Source organism: Triticum urartu, chromosome 2, assembly GCF_003073215.2.
Source record: "Triticum urartu cultivar G1812 chromosome 2, Tu2.1, whole genome shotgun sequence".
Lineage (NCBI taxonomy): Eukaryota > Viridiplantae > Streptophyta > Magnoliopsida > Poales > Poaceae > Triticum > Triticum urartu.
The window spans coordinates 742,153,799-742,176,677 of NC_053023.1; positions in this window are offsets into that span (position 1 = coordinate 742,153,799).

A 22,879-nucleotide genomic window follows, 5' to 3' on the forward strand; every position below is an offset into this window, starting at 1 on the left:
GTTTCACAGCTCACGCCGCCTGGAACACCTCAGCGTAATGGTGTGTCCGAACGTCGTAATCGCACTCTATTAGATATGGTGCGATCTATGATGTCTCTTACCGATTTACCGCTATCTTTTTGGGGCTATGCTTTAGAGACTGCCGCATTCACTTTAAATAGGGCTCCGTCGAAATCCGTTGAGACGACACCGTTTGAATTATGGTTTGGGAAGAAACCTAAGTTGTCATTTCTAAAAGTTTGGGGATGCGATGCTTATGTCAAGAAACTTCAACCTGAAAAGCTCGAACCCAAATCGGAAAAATGCGTCTTCATAGGATACCCTAAAGAAACTATTGTGTATACCTTCTACCTCAGATCCGAAGGCAAGATCTTTGTTGCCAAGAATGGGTCCTTTCTAGAGAAAGAGTTTCTCTCGAAAGAAGTAAGTGGGAGGAAAGTAGAACTTGATGAAGTATTACCTCTTGAACCGGAAAATGGCGCAACTCAAGAAAATGTTCCTGAGGTGTCTGCACCGACTAGAGAGGAACTTAATGATGATGATCAAGATACTTCTTATCAAGCTCCTACTGAAATTCGAAGGTCCACAAGGACACGTTCCGCACCAGAGTGGTACGGCAACCCTGTCTTGGAAATCATGTTGTTAGACAACGGTGAACCTTCGAACTATGAAGAAGCGATGGCGGGCCCAGATTCTGACAAATGGCTAGAAGCCATGAAATCCGAGATAGGATCCATGTATGAAAACGAAGTATGGACTTTGACTGGCTTGCCCGTTGAGCGGCGAGCCATAGAAATAAATGGATCTTTAAGAAGAAGACAGACGCGGATGGTAATGTGACCATCTATAAAGCTCGGCTTGTCGCTAAGGGTTATCGACAAGTTCAAGGGGTTGACTATGATGAGACTTTCTCACCGGTAGCGAAGCTGAAGTCCGTCCGAATCATGTTAGCGATTGCCGCATTCTATGATTATGAAATATGGCAAATGGGCGTCAAAACGGCATTCCTTAATGGTTTCCTTAAGTAAGAATTGTATATGATGCAACCGGAAAGTTTTGTCGATCCTAAGAATGTTGACAAGGTGTGCAAGCTCCAACGCTCGATTTATGGGCTGGTGCAAGCATCTCGGAGTTGGAACATTCGCTTTGATGAGATGATCAAAGCGTTTGGGTTTACGCAGACTTATGGAGAAGCCTGTGTTTACAAGAAAGTGAGTGGGAGCTCTGTAGCATTTCTCATATTATATGTAGATGACATACTTTTGATGGGAAATGATATAGAACTCTTGGACAGCATAAAGGCCTACTTGAATAAGAGTTTTTCAATGAAGGACCTTGGAGAAGCTGCTTATATATTAGGCATCAAGATCTACAGAGATAGATCAAGACGCCTCATAGGTCTTTCACAAAGCACATACCTTGATAAGATATTGAAGAAGTTCAATATGGATCAGTCTAAGAAGGAGTTCTTGCCTGTGTTGCAAGGTGTGAAATTGAGCTCAGCTCAATGTCCGACCACGGCAGAAGATATAGAAGAGATGAGTGTCATCCCCTATGCCTCAGCCATAGGTTCTATTATGTATGCCATGTTGTGTACCAGACCTGATGTAAACGTTGCCGTAAGTTTGGTAGGAAGGTACCAAAGTAATCCCGGCAAGGAACACTGGACAACGGTCAAGAATATCCTGAAGTGCCTGAAAAGGACTAAGGAAATGTTTCTCGTTTATGGAGGTGATGAAGAGCTCGTCGTAAAGGGTTACGTCGACACTAGCTTCGACACGGATCTGGATGACTCTAAGTCACAAACCGGATACGTGTATATTTTGAATGGTGGGGCAGTAAGCTGGTGCAGTTGCAAGCAGAGCGTCATGGCGGGATCTACATGTGAAGCGGAGTACATGGCAGCCTCGGAGGCAGCACATGAAGCAATTTGGGTGAAGGAGTTCATCACCAACCTAGGAGTCATACCCAATGCGTCGGGGCTGATCAAGCTCTTCTGTGACAACACTGGAGCTATTGCACTTGCCAAGGAGCCTAGGTTTCACAAGAAGACCAGGCACATCAAGCGTCGCTTCAACTCCATTCGTGAAAATGTTCAAGATGGAGACATAGATATTTGTAAAGTACATACGGACCTGAATGTAGCAGATCCGTTGACTAAACCTCTCCCTAGAGCAAAACATGATCAACACCAGAATTCCATGGGTGTTCGATTCATCACAATGTAACTAGATTATTGACTCTAGTGCAAGTGGGAGACTGTTGGAAATATGCCCTAGAGGCAATAATAAAAGCATTATTATTATATTTCCTTGTTCATGATAATTGTCTTTATTGATGCTATAATTGTGTTATCTGGAAATCGTAATACATGTGTGAATAATAGACACCAACATGTCCCTAGTAAGCCTCTAGTTGACTAGCTCGTTGATCAACAGATAGTCATGGTTTCCTGACTATGGACATTGGATGTCATTGATAACGAGATCACATCATTAGGAGAATGATGTGATGGACAAGACCCAATCCTAAACATAGCACAAGATCATATAGTTCGTTTGCTAGAGTTTTCCAATGTCAAGTATCCTTTCCTTAGACCATGAGATTGTGTAACTCCCGGATACCGTAGGAGTGCTTTGGGTGTACCAAACGTCACAACGTAACTGGGTGACTATAAAGGTATACTACGGGTATCTCCGAAAGTGTCTGTTGGGTTGACACGGATCAAGACTGGGATTTGTCACGCCGTATGACGGAGAGGTATCACTGGGCCCACTCGGTAATGCATTATCATTATGAGGTCAAAGTGACCAAGTGTCTGGTCACGGGATCATGCATTACGGTACGAGTAAAGTGACTTGCCGGTAACGAGATTGAACGAGGTATTGGGATACCGACGATCGAATCTCGGGCAAGTAACATACCGATTGACAAAGGGAATTGTATACGGGGTTGCTTGAATCCTCGACATCGTGGTTCATCCGATGAGATCATCGAGGAGCATGTGGGAGCCAACATGGGTATCCAGATCCCGCTGTTGGTTATTGACCGGAGAGCGATCTCGGTCATGTCTGCATGTCTCCCGAACCCGTAGGGTCTACACACTTAAGGTTCGGTGACGCTAGGGTTGTAGGGATATGTATATGCAGTAACCCGAATGTTGTTCGGAGTCCCGGATGAGATCCCGGACGTCACGAGGAGTTCCGGAATGGTCCGGAGGTAAAGAATCATATATAGGAAGTGCTATTTCGGGCATCGGGACAAGTTTCGGGGTCACCGGTATTGTACCGGGACCACCGGAATGGTCCCGGGGGTCCACCGGGTGGGGCCACCTGCCCCGGGGGGCCACATGGGCTGTAGGGGGTGCGCCTTGGCCCATATGGGCCAAGGGCACCAGCCCCAAGAGGCCCATGCGCCAAGAGATAAAGAGTCCCGAAGGGGGAAGGCACCTCCTAGGTGCCTTGGGGAGGAGGGATTCCTCCCTTGGCCGCCGCCCCCCTAGGAGATTGGATCTCCTAGGGCCGGCGCCCCCCCTAGGCTCCCTATATATAGTGGGGGAAGGAGGGCCTCTCAACCCACGCCTTTGGTGCCTCCCTCTCCCTCTCCAACACATCCTCCTCCTTCATAGTGCTTGGCGAAGCCCTGCCGGAGTACTGCAGCTCCACCACCACCACGCCGTCGTGCTGCTGCTGGAGCCATATTCCTCAACCTCTCCTTCCCCCTTGCTGGATCAAGAATAAGGAGACGTCACGCTGACCGTACGTGTGTTGAACGCGGAGGTGCCGTCTGTTCGGCGCTAGGATCTCCGGTGATTTGGGTCACGTCGAGTACGCCTTCCTCATCCCCGTTCTTTGAACGCTTCCGCGCGTGATCTACAAAGGTATGTAGATGCAATCCGATCACTCGTTGCTAGATGAACTCCTAGATGGATCTTGGTGAAACCGTAGGAAAATTTTTGTTTTCTGCAACGTTCCCCAACACTAACTTGTCTAAACCCCCCCTCTAATGTAACATGTAAAGCTCTGGACACTCTAACCCCCCTCCCTTTCTTCATTTTATTAATACAAAAGGCAGTGAGAAAATCTCACTGTCATCCATTCTCAAAAAAATGTTGATCCTATTATTCCTACCGCTTATATTGAGAAACCACCTTTCCCTGTTGGAATAAAGGATCATGCTAAGGCTTCAACTATGGTTCGTAAGAGTAATACTAAAACACCTACACCCTCTGAGCAAATTAAAGTTGAACCTAGTATTGCTATGGTTAAGGATCTCTTGGTCGGTAATATTGATGGGCATGTTATTTACTTCTGTGATGAAGCTGCTAGAATTGCTACACCCGATACTAAAGATAAACATAGACCTGTTGTTGGCATGCATGTTGTTCCTGTTAAAATAGGAGATCACTGTTATCATGGCTTATGTGATATGGGTGCTAGTGCGAGTGCAATACCTCATACCTTATATAAAGAAATTATGCAAGATATTGCACCTGCCGAGATAGAAGATATTGATGTTACTATTAAGCTTGCCAATAGAGATACTATTTCACCAGTTGGGATTGTTAGAGATGTTGAAGTCTTGTGTGAGAAAGTTAAATATCCTACTGATTTTCTTGTTCTTGATTCCCCACAAGATGACTTTTGTCCCATTATATTTGGTAGACCCTTCCTGAATACTATTAATGCTAAGATAGACTGCAAAAAGGATATTGTTTCTGTTGGTTTAGAGGATATGTCTCATGATTTTAATTTTGCTAAATTTCATAGACAACCCCATGATAAAGAATTGCCTAGTAAAGATGAAATTATTGGTCTTGCTTCTATTGTCATGCCTCCTAATGATCCTTTAGAACAATATTTGCTAGACCATGAAAATGATATGTTCATGAATGAAAGAAGGGAAATAGATGAAGTATTCTTTAAACAGCGACCTATTTTGAAACACAACTTGCCTGTTGAAATTCTAGGGGATCCTCCTCCACCCAAGGGTGATCCCGTGTTTGAGCTTAAACCATTACATGGTACTCTTAAATATGCTTATCTTGATGAAAAGAAGATATATCATGTTATTATTAGTGCTAACCTTTTAGAGCAGGAAAAAGAGAAATTATTGAAAACTCTGAAGAAGCACCGTGATGCTATTGGATATACTCTTGATGATCTTAAGGGCATTAGTCCCACTCTATGCCAGCACAAAATAAAATTGGAGAAAGACGCTAAACCGGTTTTTGATCACCAACGACGGTTAAATCCTAAGATGAAAGAAGTGGTAAGAAATGAAATACTAAAGCTTCTGGAGGCAGGTATAACTTATCCTGTTGCCGATAGTCAGTGGGTAAGTCATGTCCATTGTGTCCCTAAGAAGGGAGGTATTACTGTTGTTCCTAATGATAAAGATGAATTGATCCCACAAAGAATTGGTATAGGTTATAGAATGGTAATTGATTCCCGCAAATTAAATAAAGCTACTAGAAAGGATCATTACCCTTTACCTTTCATTGATCAAATGCTAGAAACATTATCCAAACATACACATTTTTGCTTTCTAGATGGTTATCCTGGTTTCTCTCAAATACCTGTGTCGAAAGAGGATCAGGAAAAGACCACTTTTACTTGCCCTTTCGGTACCTTTGCTTACAGACGTATTCCTTTTGGTTAATGTAATGCACCTGCTACCTTTCAAAGATGTATGACTGCTATATTCTCTGCCTTTTGTGAAAATATTGTTGAGGTTTTCATGGATGATTTCTCCATTTACGGAACTTCTTTTGATGATCGCTTAAGCAACCTTGAGCGAGTTTTGTAGAGATGTGAAGAAACTAATCTTGTCTTAAATTGGGATAAGTACCACTTTATGGTTAATGAAGGTATTGTCTTGGGGCATAAAGTTTCTGAAAGAGGTATTGAAGTTGATAAAGCTAAAGTTGATGCTATTGAAAAGATGTCGTGTCCTAAGGACATTAAAGGTATAAGAAGTTTCCTTGGTCATGCCGGTTTTTATAGGAGGTTCATTAAAGACTTCTCAAAAATTTCTAGGCCTCTGACTAATCTATTACAAAAAGATGTTCCTTTTGTTTTTGATGATGATTGTGTAGAAGCATTTGAAATACATAAGAAAGCCTTGATTTCTGCACTTATTGTTCAGCCACCTGATTGGAATTTACCATTTGAAATTATATGTGATGCTAGTGATTATGCTATAGGTGTTGTTCTAGGACAAAGAGTTGATAAGAAATTAAATGGTATCCAATATGCTAGTAAAACTCTAGATAGTGCCCAGAGAAATTATGCTACTACTGAAAAAGAATTTTTAGCAGTTGTATTTGCTTGTGATAAGTTCAGACCTTATATTGTTGATTCCAAAGTAACTGTTCACACTGATCATGCCGCTATTAAATATCTTATGGAAAAGAAAGATGCTAAACCTAGACTTATTAGATGGGTTCTCTTGCTACAAGAATTTGATTTGCATATTATTGATAGAAAGGGAGCTGAGAACCCCGTTGCAGACAACTTGTCTAGGTTGGAAAATGTTCTTGATGACCCACTACCTATAGATGATAGGTTTCCTGATGAACAATTAGCTGTCATAAATTCTTCTCGTACTGCTCCATGGTATGCTGATTATGCTAATTACATTGTTGCTAAATTTATACCACCTAGTTTCACATACCAGCAAAATAAAAGGTTTTTCTATGATTTAAGACATTACTTCTGGAATGATGCACACCTTTATAAAGAACGAGTGGATGGTGTCATTAGACATGGTGTACCTGAGCATGAATAGGAACAGATCCTTTGCAAGTGTCACCCTGAGGCTTATGGAGGACACCACGCTGGAGATAGAACTGCACATAAGGTATTGCAATTCGGTTTTTATTGGCCTACTCTTTTCAAAGATGCCTGTAAGTTTGTCTTGTCTTGTGATGAATGTCAAAGAATTGGTAATATTAGTAGACGTCAAGAAATGCCTATGAACTATTCACTTGTTATTGAACCATTTGATGTTTGGGGATTCGATTATATGGGACTGTTTCCTTCCTCTAATGGGTATACACATATTTTAGTTGTTGTTGATTACGTTAGTAAGTGGGTAGAAGCTATTCCAACTAGTAGTGCTGATCATAACACCTCTATTAAGATGCTTAAAGAAGTTATTTTTCCAAGGTTTGGAGTCCCTAGATATTTAATGACCGATGGTGGTTCACATCTTATTGATGGTGCATTTCATAAAATGCTTGCTAAGTATGATGTTAATCATAGAATTGCATCTCCATACCACCCACAGTCTAGTGGTCAAGTAGAATTGAGTAATAGAGAGCTTAAATTAATTTTGCAAAAGACTGTTAATAGATCTAGAAAGAATTGGTCCAAGAAACTTGATGATGCATTATGGGCCTATAGAACTACATATAAAAACCCTATGGGTATGTCTCCATATAAAATGGTTTATGGAAAAGCATGTCACTTACCTCTCGAACTAGAACATAAGGCATGTTGGGCCATTAAAGAGCTCAGTTATGATTTCAAACTTGCCGGTAAGAAGAGACTATTTGACATTAGCTCACTTGATGAGTGGAGAGCCCAGGCTTATGAGAATGCCAAACTATTTAAAGAACAAGTTAAAAGATGGCATGACAAAAGGATATAAAAGCGAGAGTTTAATGTGGGTGATTATGTTTTGTTATACAACTCTTGTTTAAGATTTTTTGAAGGAAAACTCCTCTCTAAATGGGAAGGTCCTTACGTTATCGAGGAAGTCTATCGTTCCGGTGCTATAAAAATCAACAACTTCGAAGGCACAAATCCGAGGGTGGTGAACGGTCAAAGAATGAAACATTACATCTCAAGTAATCCCATAAATGTTGAAACCAATGTTATTGACACCTTAACCCCGGAGGAGTACATAAGGGACACTTTCAAGAACGTTTCAGACTCCGAAAGGAATAGGTATGTGGTACGGCAAGTAAACCGACTCCAAAACAGTTCTAATGGCAATTTTTCTCCGTTTTGGAATATTTAAGAAAATAGAAAAATAAGTAGTCCGGAAAGGACACGAGGCATCCACGAGGGTGGAGGGCGCGCCCTACCCCCTGGGCACGCCCCCTGCCTCGTGGGCACCTCGTATGCCCTCTGGACTCCGATTTCTTGCACAATACTTCTTTTGGTTGGTAAAAATTCATTATATAATCTCCTAAAAGTTTTGACCACCGTACCATGAAAATATCTCATGCTTTTGTTTCGAGCTGTTTTTCTGATAGATCTAGATCACCATGACGTCTTCAAGTGCCCCCAAGGACAAGTTTTTCAAGAGGGTCATCAACCCCTACCTCGAGGAGGTGCTGCAACACCCTCAAACCATTGAGATGCATGAAGGGGTGCTGCACATCCGCGATGTTGAGGGACCAAGGAGGACCGGAAGCGTAGAGACAAGACTCAAAGCAATGGAGCAACAAGTTTTCAAGTGCCAAGGGATGGTGGAACATGGATCCGACGCCAACCACATGATGATCGCGGAGTTCACCAACAACCACAAGCTGGACGCCAAGAACATTGGGGAGACCATCTTCAAGCTTCACAAGAAAATCAAGCATCTCCAAGCCCAGATCTATGACCTATAAAACCAAAACTGTGAGTATGAATATAGATTCAAGAGGATGAGTTTGGCTGCAGATTTGAGGATCCCGAAGACTCGATCATCTTTCTGTGAGCTTGTGCCTTGGAAGATGGACGACAAGCCTACATTATCAACAACTCCATCACCACCACCACCAAAGAAGAACTGAGTATTGGGTATGGGCACTCCCCTTGGCAACTGCCAAGCTTGGGGGAGTGCCCCGGTATCGTATCACCATCACACTTCTATATTTACCGCTTTTCTTAGTTCAATCATTTTGGTTATATCTTGACCTAGTAGAATAAAGTTTAGTATGATCTAGCTTTGAGTTTTTGCGTTGATCCTTATCTATGTAATCGAGTTCGTTAGCTACATATAATAAAGATTAGTTTTGAGTCAAGGGCTTGGTTATCTTGCTATGATCTTGAGGGAATAAAAGAAAGAATAAAGAAAGAATAAAAAGAAATAAAGAGATCATATTGATCTTATGGAGAGTAATGACTTCACATATAAAGAGTATGATGAATAAAAGTTGTTGAGGGTTGACAAACATAGTGTCGTGGAATTGTCACGGCAGATGTCCTAGTGTGAGGACTTAGTCATGGAGCCATCGTGACTAGGTTAGCTTACATGGGTTAAACGGGACAAAGGACACGAGGAGTTTTATACTGGTTCAGCCCCTTGCGGTGAACGTAAAGGCCTAATCTAGTTTGAGGTGGTATTGCTAGGGTTTTGATGACCAGGGAGCGAATACGCTTAACCTGGCTCTCGATCTGTTGTTTCTTGTCCCTAAACCGCCGCCGAGTCGTCCCTTTATATACACAGGTTGATGCCCAGCGGTTGACAGAATCCCGGCCGGCTCATAAACGTGTCCGGCTCGGTATCTACTCTTTCCTATCTTACAATACAAGTCATACACCTATGGCGATTTACATTTATGGGCCCTAATCCGCCTTTGGGCTTTGGGACTTCTTATTAAGTCTCCTTCGTAAGTCACCATCCTTTATGTCTTCATGTGCTTCAATACTGGTAAATCATCATGAGCATAACCCGGCCCCTCCTGGGCGGTTTATACTCAATAGTTATATCCCCAACATTAGGCCCCAGGTTGATTTGAACTTGTTCATGCCAATCTTCAACACTTAAGAAAATTCCTTCTTCATTACCTTCGCGAAGACTTGTAACGCGTCGTGATGTCATCTTCTGAGATCATGATAACTCGCCATGACGTCACCTGTCATTAATTCTATACAAATCCAAAATCATATATGTATCTTCATTTTTAATGAACCTCCGAAAATCCAGGAGTCGGCCCTGTTACATATCCAATTTTGAGCTCCTCGATTAACGCGCATGCCACTTATCCATTCGCCTTATAAATAGGGCCAGGGGTCCTTTTTCATTTTCCCCCCTCAGCCTCTTCGTCTTCATCGTCTTCCTCGTGACGTGTTCTTCTCGAGCCCAGCGGCCGCCGTCGACCCTCTCCTCTGCGTCACCATTGGCCGCTGCATCAACCTGATTTGGTCCAGATCTCGCTCGCGCGCTGATGTCTACTACACAACCTTCTTCTTGTAGGCGTTGTTGGGCCTCCAAGTGCAGAGGTTTGTAGGACAGTAGCAAATTTCCCTCAAGTGGATGACCTAAGGTTTATCAATCCGTAGGAGGCGTAGGATGAAGATGGTCTCTCTCAAGCAACCCTGCAACCAAATAACAAAGAGTCTCTTGTGTCCCCAACACACCCAATACAATGGTAAATTGTATAGGTGCACTAGTTCGGCGAAGAGATGGTGATACAAGTGGTATATGGATAATAGATATGGGTGTTTGTAATCTGAAATAATAAAAACAGCAAGGTAGCAAGTGATAAAAGTGAGCGTAAACGGTATTGCAATGCGTTGAAACAAGGCCTAGGGTTCATACTTTCACTAGTGTAAGTTCCCTCAACAATACTAACATAATTGGATCACATAACTATCCCTCAACATGCAACAAAGAGTCACTCCAAAGTCACTAATAGCGGAGAACGAACGAAGAGATTATGGTAGGGTACAAAACCACCTCAAAGTTATTCTTTCCAATCAATCCGTTGGGCTATTCCTATAAGTGTCACAAACAGCCCTAGAGTTCGTACTAGAATAACACCTTAAGACACAAATCAACCAAAACCCTAATGTCACCTAGATACTCCAATGTCACCTCAAGTATCTGTGGGCATGATTATACGATATGCATCACACAATCTCAATTCATCTATTCAACCAACACATAGAACCTCAAAGAGTGCCCCAAAGTTCCTACCGGAGAATCACGACGAAAACGTGCGCCAACCCCTATGCATAGGTTCATGGGCGGAACCCGCAAGTTGGTCACCAAAACATACATCAAGTGGCACGCGGTATCCCATTGTCACCACAGATATCCACGGCAAGACATACATCAAGTGTTCTCAAGTCTTTAAAGACTCAATCCGATAAGATAACTTCAAAGGGGAAACTCAATTCATTACAAGAGATAAGAGGGGGAGGAGAAACATAAGATCCAACTATAATAGCAAAGCTCGCGATACATCAAGATCGTGCCAAATCAAGAACACGAGAGAGAGAGAGAGATCAAACACATAGCTACTGGTACATACCCTCAGCCCCGAGGGAGAACTACTCCCTCCTCGTCATGGAGATCACCGGGATGATGAAGATGGCCACCGGAGAAGGATTGCCCCCTCCGGCAGGGTGCCGGAACGGGTCTAGATTGGTTTTCGGTGGCTACGGAGGCTTCTGGCGGCGGAACTCCCAATCTATTGTGCGTTTTGGAAGTTTTAGGTCACGTTGGTATATATGGGTGCAGGGAGGACGACAGAGGAGCCACGGGGGTCCCACGAGATAGGAGGTCGCGCCCTAGGGGGGGCGCCCCCACCCTCGTGAGCACCTCGTGTCTCCCCTAACGTGGGGTCCAAGTTCATCAGGTGTGTTTCCTTCCAAAAATAACTTCTCAAGTTGATTTCATTCCGTTTCGACTCCGTCTGATATTCCTTTTCTTCAAAACACTAAAATAGGCATAAAACAGCAAATCTGGGCTGGGCCTCCGGTTAATAGGTTAGTCCCAAAAAATAATATAAAAGTGGAAAATAAAGCCCAATATTGCCCAAAACAGTAGATAATATAGCATGGAGCAAGTTTTATAAATATGAGTAATGTTCAGAGAAAGGGTAATCATAATCATGACAAGTTTTATAAATATAATCACTACTTTTTATAGCATATGTATCATCACAATAATTATCATAAGTAGGAGGCATGCTATCATCATTATACTTGCATATCAAAACTTGGGAGACTAAAAATATCATCTTCATTAATAATAGCTTCCCCAAGCTTGGGACGAACATTAATTGCAGCAAATATATTCTCAAATATGTCATCCTCATCAAACATAGCTTCCCCAAGCTTGGGCCTTTTCATATCATAAGCATAATCACTCTCATAATTAATAGCATGGATAGCACCAATAGTATAGCAATTATTATATTCTTCCAAGCAAGTGCCAAAAAGATTTTCAAGATCATAAGAAGTATCATTATCTTCCACAGTGATATTTTCATGAGGCACAATAGTAATAGGAGCAACTTTATTTGGGAGAGATACCTTTTTACCTCTCTTCCTTTTTCTTTTCTTCTTCTTCACCACATCATGTGTGGGTTCAATCCTCTTTTTGGAGATCCTTATTAATGAGATTGGTTGAATAGGAGGATCCTCCTCGTTGCCTGATTCATCATAAGAAATAATAGGAGGATATTGGGAAGTCTCTTCCCTTTCATTAGTATTCTCTTCATCTTCTAATTGTTTTATTTTCTTTATGTAGTTGGCAATATAAGGATTATCAATGCAATTCACCGCACAATACATATAAATATTTTCTAGATCAAAATCAAGAACTCTATCAAGATTAAACTTTGGAATACCCTCAGTTATACATTTCATTTCTTCATAACCCAAAAGTCACCCTGTGCGTTCGGTTTATTCGGTTTACATTGTTCGGTTTATACGGTTTTTAGGTTTGTACGATATTAATACTCTGGTAAATATGGTATGAAATTAAAATATGGTTCGGTTTCGGTATATACCAAATTATTTCGGTATGGTTTCGGTATATACCATAAAAACCAAAGTTGACGCAAATTTGAAAATGACGTAATAATAATTTGCAAATTTATGACTCAAAACACATACTATTTTACACAAATAGTATATGACTATATATATAAGTATATATGCATGCATTAATTCGTCTGTTGATGGTTATGGACGTGCTTAGCATTTTAAAAAGAGAAAAATGACTATGTTACAAGAAAATTTTACATGCTTATTAGTGAATTTGACTCATGTACAAGAAAAATGACAACTTGTATGGTTGTTCATCTCAAGAAATATAAATTTATTTTTACTTCGGTTTATTCGGTTAACCGTTCGGTTTTTCGGTATATACCATAAAAACCAAAGTTCAAATCAGTATGAAAAGTTCATACCATACCGAAACTAGAAACCATAAAAACCATAAAATCGGTTCGGTTCGGTTTATTTTCGGTATGGTTTTTCGGTTCGGTTTTGAAATGCACAGGGTGACCCAAAAGAAGGCTAAGCTCTTTATGATGCTCAAGGGTAATCAAATTATCACAATGTTTGGACACGACTTGATCATGAAACAAATAGCATTGGAGCTTTAAATGACCATGTTCATTGCAAAGTTCACAACGGGCACGAAAAATATTGAATCTTTCGGCACATTCATCTAGGCTTTCTTGCAACGATTTGGTTTCTAAGTACTTATGCCTCTTGCAATATCTATCTTCCCTATCTGGTGTGTACTTGCAAACCCAGTCTACTCCACAAAAATTGACATGTTTATAGGAGGCATTTTTATCATAACTAGTGCAATCATCATTAGTATTATGGATATTCAAAGAATTCGTACTAACAACATTGCAATCATGCTCATCCTTCAAATATTTAGTGCCAAACATTTTATAGATTTCTTCTTCTAGAACTTGAGCACAATTATCCTTTCCATCATACTCACGAAAGATATTAAAAAGGTGAAGTGTATGAGACAAACTCAATTCCATTTTTTATATAGTTTTCTTTTATAAACTAAACTAGTGATAAAACAAGAAACTAAAAGACTCGATTGCAAGATCTAAAGATATACCTTCAAGCACTCACCTCCCCAGCAACGGCGCCAGAAAAGAGCTTGATGTCTACTACACAACCTTCTTCTTGTAGACGTTGTTGGGCCTCCAAGTGCAGAGGTTTGTAGGACAGTAGCAAATTTCCCTCAAGTGGATGACCTAAGGTTTATCAATCCGTAGGAGGCGTAGGATGATGATGGTCTCTCTCAAGCAACCCTGCAACCAAATAACAAAGAGTCTCTTGTGTCCCCAACACACCCAATACAATGGTAAATTGTATAGGTGCACTAGTTCGGCGAAGAGATGGTGATACAAGTGGTATATGGATAATAGATATGGGTATTTGTTATCTGAAATAATAAAAACAGCAAGGTAGCAAGTGATAAAAGTGAGCGTAAATGGTATTGCAATGCGTTGAAACAAGGCCTAGGTTTCATACTTTCACTAGTGTAAGTTCCCTCAACAATACTAACATAATTGGATCACATAACTATCCCTCAACATGCAACAAAGAGTCACTCCAAAGTTACTAATAGCGGAGAACGAACGAAGAGATTATGGTAGGGTACGAAACCACCTCAAAGTTATTCTTTCCAATCAATCTGTTGGGCTATTCCTATAAGTGTCACAAACAGCCCTAGAGTTCGTACTATAATAACACCTTAAGACACAAATCAACCAAAACCCTAATGTCACCTAGATACTCCAATGTCACCTCAAGTATCCGTGGGCATGATTATACGTTATGCATCATACAATCTCAATTCATCTATTCAACCAACACATAGAACCTCAAAGAGTGCCCCAAAGTTCCTACCGGAGAATCATGACGAAAACGTGCGCCAACCCCTATGCATAGGTTCATGGGCGGAACCTGCAAGTTGGTCACCAAAACATACATCAAGTGGCACGCGGTATCCCATTGTCACCACAGATATACACGGCAAGACATACATCAAGTGTTCTCAAGTCTTTAAAGACTCAATCCGATAAGATAACTTCAAAGGGGAAACTCAATTCATTACAAGAGAGAAGAGGGGGAGGAGAAACATAAGATCCAACTATAATAGCAAAGCTTGTGATACATCAAGATCGTGCCAAATCAAGAACACGAGAGAGAGAGAGAGATCAAACACATAGCTACTGGTACATACCCTCAGCCCCGAGGGAGAACTACTCCCTCCTCGCAATGGAGAGCACCGGGATGATGAAGATGGCCACCGGAGAAGGATTGCCCCCTCTGGCAGGGTGCCGGAATGGGTCTAGATTGGTTTTCGGTGGCTACGGAGGCTTCTGGCGGCGAAACTCCCGATCTATTGTGCGTTCTGGAAGTTTTAGGTCACGTGGGTATATATGGGTGCAGGGAGGACGTCGGAGGAGCCACGGGGGTCCCACGAGACAGGAGGGCGCCCCCCACCCTCGTGAGCACCTCGTGTCTCCCCTGACATGGGGTCCAAGTTCATCAGGTGTGTTTCCTTCCAAAAATAACTTCTCTAGTTAATTTTGTTCCGTTTCGACTCCGTCTGATATTCCTTTTCTTCAAAACACTGAAATAGGCATAAAACAACAAATCTGTAATGGGCCTCCAGTTAATAGGTTAGTCCCAAAAAATAATATAAAAGTGGAAAATAAAGCCCAGTATTGCCCAAAACAGTTGATAATATAGCATGGAACAATCAAAAATTATAGATACGTTGGAGACGTATCACGCACCTCCGCCGCTCCAGCAGCCTCGGTAAGTTCTTCCTCCTTCCCCCTCCGTAGATCTCATTAGGGTTCGTACGAGCTCATGGAGGTTCGGCACTGTTCTTCACTTGATCTTCGCTGTAGTATAAACTTTTGATTCAAACTTGATATTTTCCTGTGCGGCAATAGCCATAGTCCCTTTTTCCTCATCAGAGCATCTCTTTTTAGGCAGAAAATCCAATTCGGACCTTTATAAACTGTTCCAATACCAATATTTAGGTTTGAATATATTTTCATTTTCTGTCACGCGGTAGATCCGAAATTGTGATATCAATCTGTGAAGACTGTTTTTCATCACTTAGTCATTTTCCAACTTCAGATCTACACTTCCAATATCTGTGTAGGCGGTTTAACTCAGAAAATAATAACCCGCCAGGTATCATTAGTCCCCTCTTAAACCGCCAATTGCTCATCTCTGCAACTTGATAACATCAATCTCCGGTTTAACACTTTTGCATGCTTCAACACTTTCTGCCTTTTAACCTTTAATTGGATTAATCATGAATCTTAAACCGACACAAACCTTCTTCCAGGTTATCGAATAAATGGCCAAGTCCTTTTATTCCTGCAACTGGGTTCAATCCCGGGTTACAGAAGAAAGGCTGGATGGGTGTGTTACTCACGCTTTAGCAAAAAAGGAAGTCATCCACTGGAGAGTCCCTGGTCCTGAAAATCCTCCTGAACCCAAGGAAGGGGAACTGATCGTTTTTGCTGACCATATGAGTTGAGAATTCATCCCTCCAAATCAAAAAAATTCCATGATGTACTTCACTTCCTCCAACTTCACCCTCAAGATATTGGATCTAACTCCGTGTCCAATATTTGCAACTTTCAAGTATTCTGTGAAGCTTACCTGCAAGAGGAGCCCACGGTCGAACTGTTCAGAGATTTCTACTATTTAAACCGTTGTACAGAATTCATGGACGTGCCCAATACTGAACTTGGCGGGGTTTCAATCCAAAAGAGAAAAGATGTCAGCTTCCCTCACGCTAACCATCATAGCCACCCCAAGGACTGGAATCAAACTTGGTTCTATTGCCAAGATACATCTCCAGCTGGTGAGAATCCTCTGTTGGGTTACCGTGCTCACCGGCTTAGCAGTACACATCCACTCCCCCAAAGACTCAGCGCAAAGAAGCAGGCCAAGTATGCAGCACAACTTTCAAAGCTCAGAGCCTTTGTGGCAAATGGTTTAACAGGCGTTGATTTCGTCTGTTGCTGGGTGTCTTGGAGTATCTTACCCTTAAGCCGTCGCCCCAGTTTAATGTGTGAATACACAGGGGACGTGAAAGATCCTCAACACCATATTGACATTCAGCTGAACGACGCTGAAGTTACTGAAGCCGTCAAGAAAATGTTGGATATACCGGTGGCCGAGTGCAGCAAAACAGGGCTTAGTCCTTTCTGTGCTTCAAATAAACCGCCAGCTGTAAGAATTGCCCAACTCTTGCTTAATCCATATTCTGAATACTCTCTTATGATCTTTTCAACTTTTAATAGGGTGATGATCCATTCTGGAAAAGGAAGCCACAGGATAAACCGGCCAAAACAGCTCATCCCAAGACCAAGGTCCACAAGAAGCCCGCCAAGAAGAAAACCGTCGAGTCTGCCGAGTTAAACATTGACGATGACAATGATAACCCGGAGTCAAAGGTAGAACTTGATTCACTTGGCTCCTTTTTCATACACCTCAATGACAATGATTGTTATCAGGACGACGCAGAAGCCAACCGTGCAAGTGACGCAGAGGTAATTAATCTCTCATCCGGCTCAGAACCTCTGGCCACACAGAGAACTCGACAAGCAAACCGGAAAGTAAGATTTTATCACCCTCTAGCTTACTTGGATCCAAACTTTCTTTTTAAGAAATAGCAACATGAAGCTCGCCGCACAACCCGGCATAGCGGCCATGTGGTGACTTCTTCCGGTTTACCGAACACACTGGTTCATAAACGCCGCCCAAAGGTCTCTTATACTTCCGACACATGTTATCCCAAGGCGGGTTACTTCCAACAACCTCTTAATCCGTCTGATTTCAATTATCAGGGAACTTCTCATTCTTCCTCTGGCGAATCAATAGGAACACAAATTCCAACCCTCAAAATTGTTCCTAGGTAAGCATATTCAATTGACCCTTCATATCTTATACTTGATCTTTGTACTAACCTGGTCTACACTTATTATTTTCAGGGCCCAAGCCAGAGCCAATAAACGGGCCAAAGTGAATAAGCCGGCTGATGATAGCATTCCAACTGATCCAGAAAAGACCCCGGAACAGTCTAATCCAAATATTGAAGCTATTCTTGATAATTCACCACCGCAAGATGATCAAATCTTAGTTGAACATATGGAAGTTGATCCGATGATTCATGCTGATAAACCGCCAAGCCCAACTAAAGTTGTTGATGACAACACTGACGATGTTATGGTCACTTGTGTTAGTTATACAGCCCCAGGCAAGCCCACTGCTCTATCAAAACATAGTGCCAAAGAAGATTTTTTTTGCTGTTGACAAAGGCAAGTGGAAGGCAGACTTGGAAAGCTATGCCCACCTCAGCGCCCAAGATATCCATTCTGGGTTTCTAAACCGTTTGTACACAAACCGTGACTATGAAGCCGGTTTACTGAATATGATGAAGGAGCGATATGAGGTAAATGCTGTTAACTCTGCATAAATATTCTTCCCTTAGCCACCAAGTTTATTGAACATAATAGAATAGAATGCTCTGTAAACTTCCAAGAACCATATAGAACAACTCCAGTAGCCCCCAAGGGCCGGTTTATACTATCAATATGAACCGGGACTTGTAGAATAACAACTCTTCAATTTTGCCTATATAGCCCCCAAGGGCCGGTTTATACTTTCAAGATGAACCGGGACTTTAGAATAACAACTCTTCAAATTTGCCTGTGTAGCCCCCAAGGGCCGACTTAACAAATATGTTATGTTGGGACTAATTATGCTGTAAGGCACAAAATTCTTGTTTAGGACCTTTGTAAACCGGTTAACCACCAAGCTAATAGTGGAACAAAAAATCCATAGTTTTAACTGGAGCAAATATGCATTAGCCCCCAAGTGCCAAGAATAATACTTGTATTGAGCTTGGGACTTGTAAAATATTTTATAAGAAGCAATAGACATTATCCCCCAAGTGCCAAGAATAATACTTGTTATGTGCTTGGGACTTTGAATATGCACTGTCATCTCATAAGTTGCTTGTCTCTTGCAGGTTGAGCTTAGCAAGAAGGAATCCCAAATCGCCGACCTTCAAGAAAATATTAAATCACAACAAGAAGAGACTTCCAAGGCCAAGGATGAACTGACCAGTGCCTTATCAGCAATGGAAAAAATCAAGGAAAGCTTCAAAAACAAGCGGGCAGGGTGGGATACAGAAAAGACAACTCTGCTGAAGAGGGCTGAGGATGCTGAAGCGGCCCTTAATCCGGTGGCGGAGGAGCTGACTGGCTTGAAACAACAAATAAATGCCATGACTGCTGTCGTTTTTGGTAAATAGCTTCTTCATAATCTTTGAACATGTATTATCTAATAACACGCCGGTTTACAGACGTTTTTGATGATGCAGGAACCCGCGTTGCTCATCTTGGCTCAGTTATGCGGCAAAGACTGAAAGCCGCCTATACACTTACAGAGCAGTTATATACCGGCGTGCAACGGGTTTTCTGCACAACTTATTATAACAAACCGCCCCCAACCTTGATCAAGGAGACGTTGGAAAGGCTGGTGATGATGCCTGCACGGTTTGAAGAGCTAAAGAGATCAGTTGCCAGGGCAGGTGCACTTACTGCGCTAACTCGGGCCAAAGCATGGATATCTGATCTTGATCCGGCCCATTTGGCAAATGGCTACCCGAGCATAAAGGAGGATGGGTCAGACTTTGATGCCAATGACCTCGGAGCCCTAACGAGGGAAATGCGCCCGTTGGCTAGCAAATTGGCTGAAGAGACCAATCTTTCACATTATCAGTCAATTTATGATGCCAACAACAAGAGAGTTAAAGCGCCAACTTATGATGTTCCAAATCTTATTCCTCCAATCCATAAGCATACATATGCCCCTGATGTTGACCCCTCCACACTTATAAGTGATGAAGTTGTATTCAAAGCCTTAACTAGGATCGATTGGACAACCATTGACTTCCAGCCACTGGGTAGAGAAGAGGAACATGAACCGGAACTGGATGATCCACAACCTTCAAGTCCACCAGGCCAAGATTCATAAACCGAAGGCTGGCTGAACATCTGCTCTCTGCAAGGCTTGTTAAAACAATTATTCTTTTGGGCATCACACGCCTTGTAATAGGCTAGCTTAAACTCTTGATCTGCAATGCCATCGCACATATTTGCTTTGCGTAACACTGTTGTTCCGCCATGTTAAGATATGCCACGTATGCTTATGATGTTCGCAATTTGAATCTGTTTCTGCATACAACAGATTAAAAAAGTGTCTTGGCGGTTTACCGCTGGACGGGTTATATTGCCCGATATAAAGCCATGGGAATCATAGTATATAACCAAGGCTGGACTGAATGATAACCATATAATTTAAAATATATCATACCTGTAATATTTGATCACACTGTTGGTTTACCAAGCTAGTGAAGTAAGGGTGATAACCCAAAATTTGAACACTACTAATTATCAGATATTGCCGGATTATGAACAAAGCCATGCCAAGTTAATAAACACCGGATATTATCTTATCTCATACTGGCGACTTATGGTCGAAAGCCAGGCCGGGTTAATAAACACCGGGTAGTTTCATGTATAAACCATAATGCATCACAACCCTCATCGGCTTTTTAACCATGTATGACTATGTCACATGAGAAAAAATCTCAAAAAAATGTTCAAATCAAACAACAAAAAATCAAGGCTTTCATAGGCGGCCAGGCCTAAAACTCAAGTGCTTTCACGGGCCGCACAACCACTGAGTTAAACCTTTATACAAACCTTATAAGCCGGACATCACACAACCTATCGTCGTTTTAACTTTGACAAGTTCAGGGTCTATATAAGATTGACTTGTCAAAAGTACGGCGGGTCGTTCCAGGATTACCTGGGCGGAGTGGAAGACTTAAAAAGGTAGGATAACCCGGGGTTTTAGGTGCATACATCTGGCTTCCAAGCCTGGATTTTAAGACTATTACAAGGGTTATAAAACTCTTTGTTCTTTAGAACAAAGAGCCCCCAAGCAATATTTTAAGCTGTGCTCAAGGGGCACCTATGTTTGAGTTGTGCTTCTGCAATAGACTTTCTTTGGTCCCTTTAACCTGGGTAGAAAGCCCCCAAGTTTTTTTTATATATGGCCTATAAGCCAGACCAAAGGGTAATCATAACTTTGCTTTATAAAGCATAAGCCCCCAAGTGATCAAAAACTCGCTATTTAAAGAGAAAACGACAGAGGCCCTGCTTTAACAGGGATGTCGGTTTTATTATATTAATGATAATATAGACATTGTCAAAATATGTACATCAGAAGAGCTAGTGGCTCAGGTGTAGTAGGGCCGAAGATGAGCAATATTCCACGGCCGGTGGGTCTCCTCCTCCGACTTATGTGAGTCTTTGTGCTCTCGAACATCGATAAGGTAGTAGGACCCATTGTTGAGATTCTTACTGACCAAAAAAGGTCCTTCCCAAGGTAGGGATAACTTGTGCATATCAATTTGATCCTGGATAAGCCGGAGCACCAGATCGCCTTCCTGTAAAGTTCTGGTTTTGACCCGACGGCTGTGGTAACAGTGCAGATCTTGCTGATAAATTGCCGAACGAGCCGCTGCGATGTCACGCTCCTCATCCAACAGGTCAAGTGCTTCCTGACGTTCTTTTTCATTGTCAGCTTCAACATAAGCTGCCACACGAGGTGAGTCATGACGGATGTCACTAGGGAGAACCGCCTCTGCTCTGTAAACCATGAAGAAAGGCGTGTAACCCGTAGATCTGTTGGGGTGGTATTAATGCTCCATAATACGGAAGGTATCTCCTCCACCCAACAACCCGGCGTCCTCTGTAAAGGAACAATAAGCCGGGGCTTGATGCCTCTCAGGATCTCTTGATTGGCTCTCTCAGCTTGACCATTAGACTGGGGGTGAGCCACTAATGACACATCAAGCCGGATATGCTCACGTTGACAAAATTCTTTCATACCACCCTTGGAGAGATTAGTGCCATTGTCTGTTATAATGCTGTGTTGAAAGCCAAAACGGAAGATCACCTTCTTCATGAATTGAACCGCCGTTGCCGCATCACACTGCTACCTCTTGAGCACTGCGTTGGTTTTCCCTTGAAGAGGAAAGGGTGATGCAGTAAAGTAGCATAAGTATTTCCCTCAGTTTTTGAGAACCAAGGTATCAATCCAGTAGGAGATCACGCTCGAGTCCCACGCACCTACACAAACAAATAAGAACCTTGCAGCCAACGCGATAAAGGGGTTGTCAATCCCTTCACGATCACTTACAAGAGTGAGATCTGATAGATATGATAAGATAATATTTTTGGTATTTTTATGATAAAGATAAATAAAGATGCAAAGTAAAATAAACGGCAATAGAAGTAACTAAGTGTTGGAAGATTAATATGATGGAAGATAGACCCGGGGGCCATAGGTTTCACTAGTGGCTTCTCTCAAGAGCATAAGTATTACGGTGGGTAAATGAATTATTGTCGAGCAATTGATAGAATTGAGCATAGTTATGAGAATATCTAGGTATGATCATGTATATAGGCATCACGTCCACGACAAGTAGACTGAAACGATTCTGCATCTACTACTATTACTCCACACATCGACCTCTATCTAGCATGCATCTAGAGTATTAAGTTCATAAGAACAGAGTAATGCTTTAAGTAAGATGGCATGATGTAGAGGGATAAACTCATGCAATATGATACAAACCCCATCTTTTTATCCTCGATGCCAACAATACAATACGTGCCTTGTTGCCCCTGCTGTCACTGGGAAAGGACACTGCAAGATTGAACCCAAAGCTAAGCACTTCTCCCATTGCAAGAAAGATCAATCTAGTAGGCCAAACCAAACTGATAATTCGAAGAGACTTGCAAAGATAAACCAATCATACATAAAAGAATTCAGAGGAGATTCAAATATTGTTCATAGATAAACTTGATCATAAACCCACAATTCATCGGATCTCGACAAACACACCACAAAAGAGGATTACATCGAATAGATCTCCAAGAAGATCGAGGAGAACTTTGTATTGAGATCCAAAGAGAGAGATGAAGCCATCTAGCTACTAGTTATGGACCCGAAGGTCTGAAGTAAACTATTCACACATCATCGGAGAGGCCATG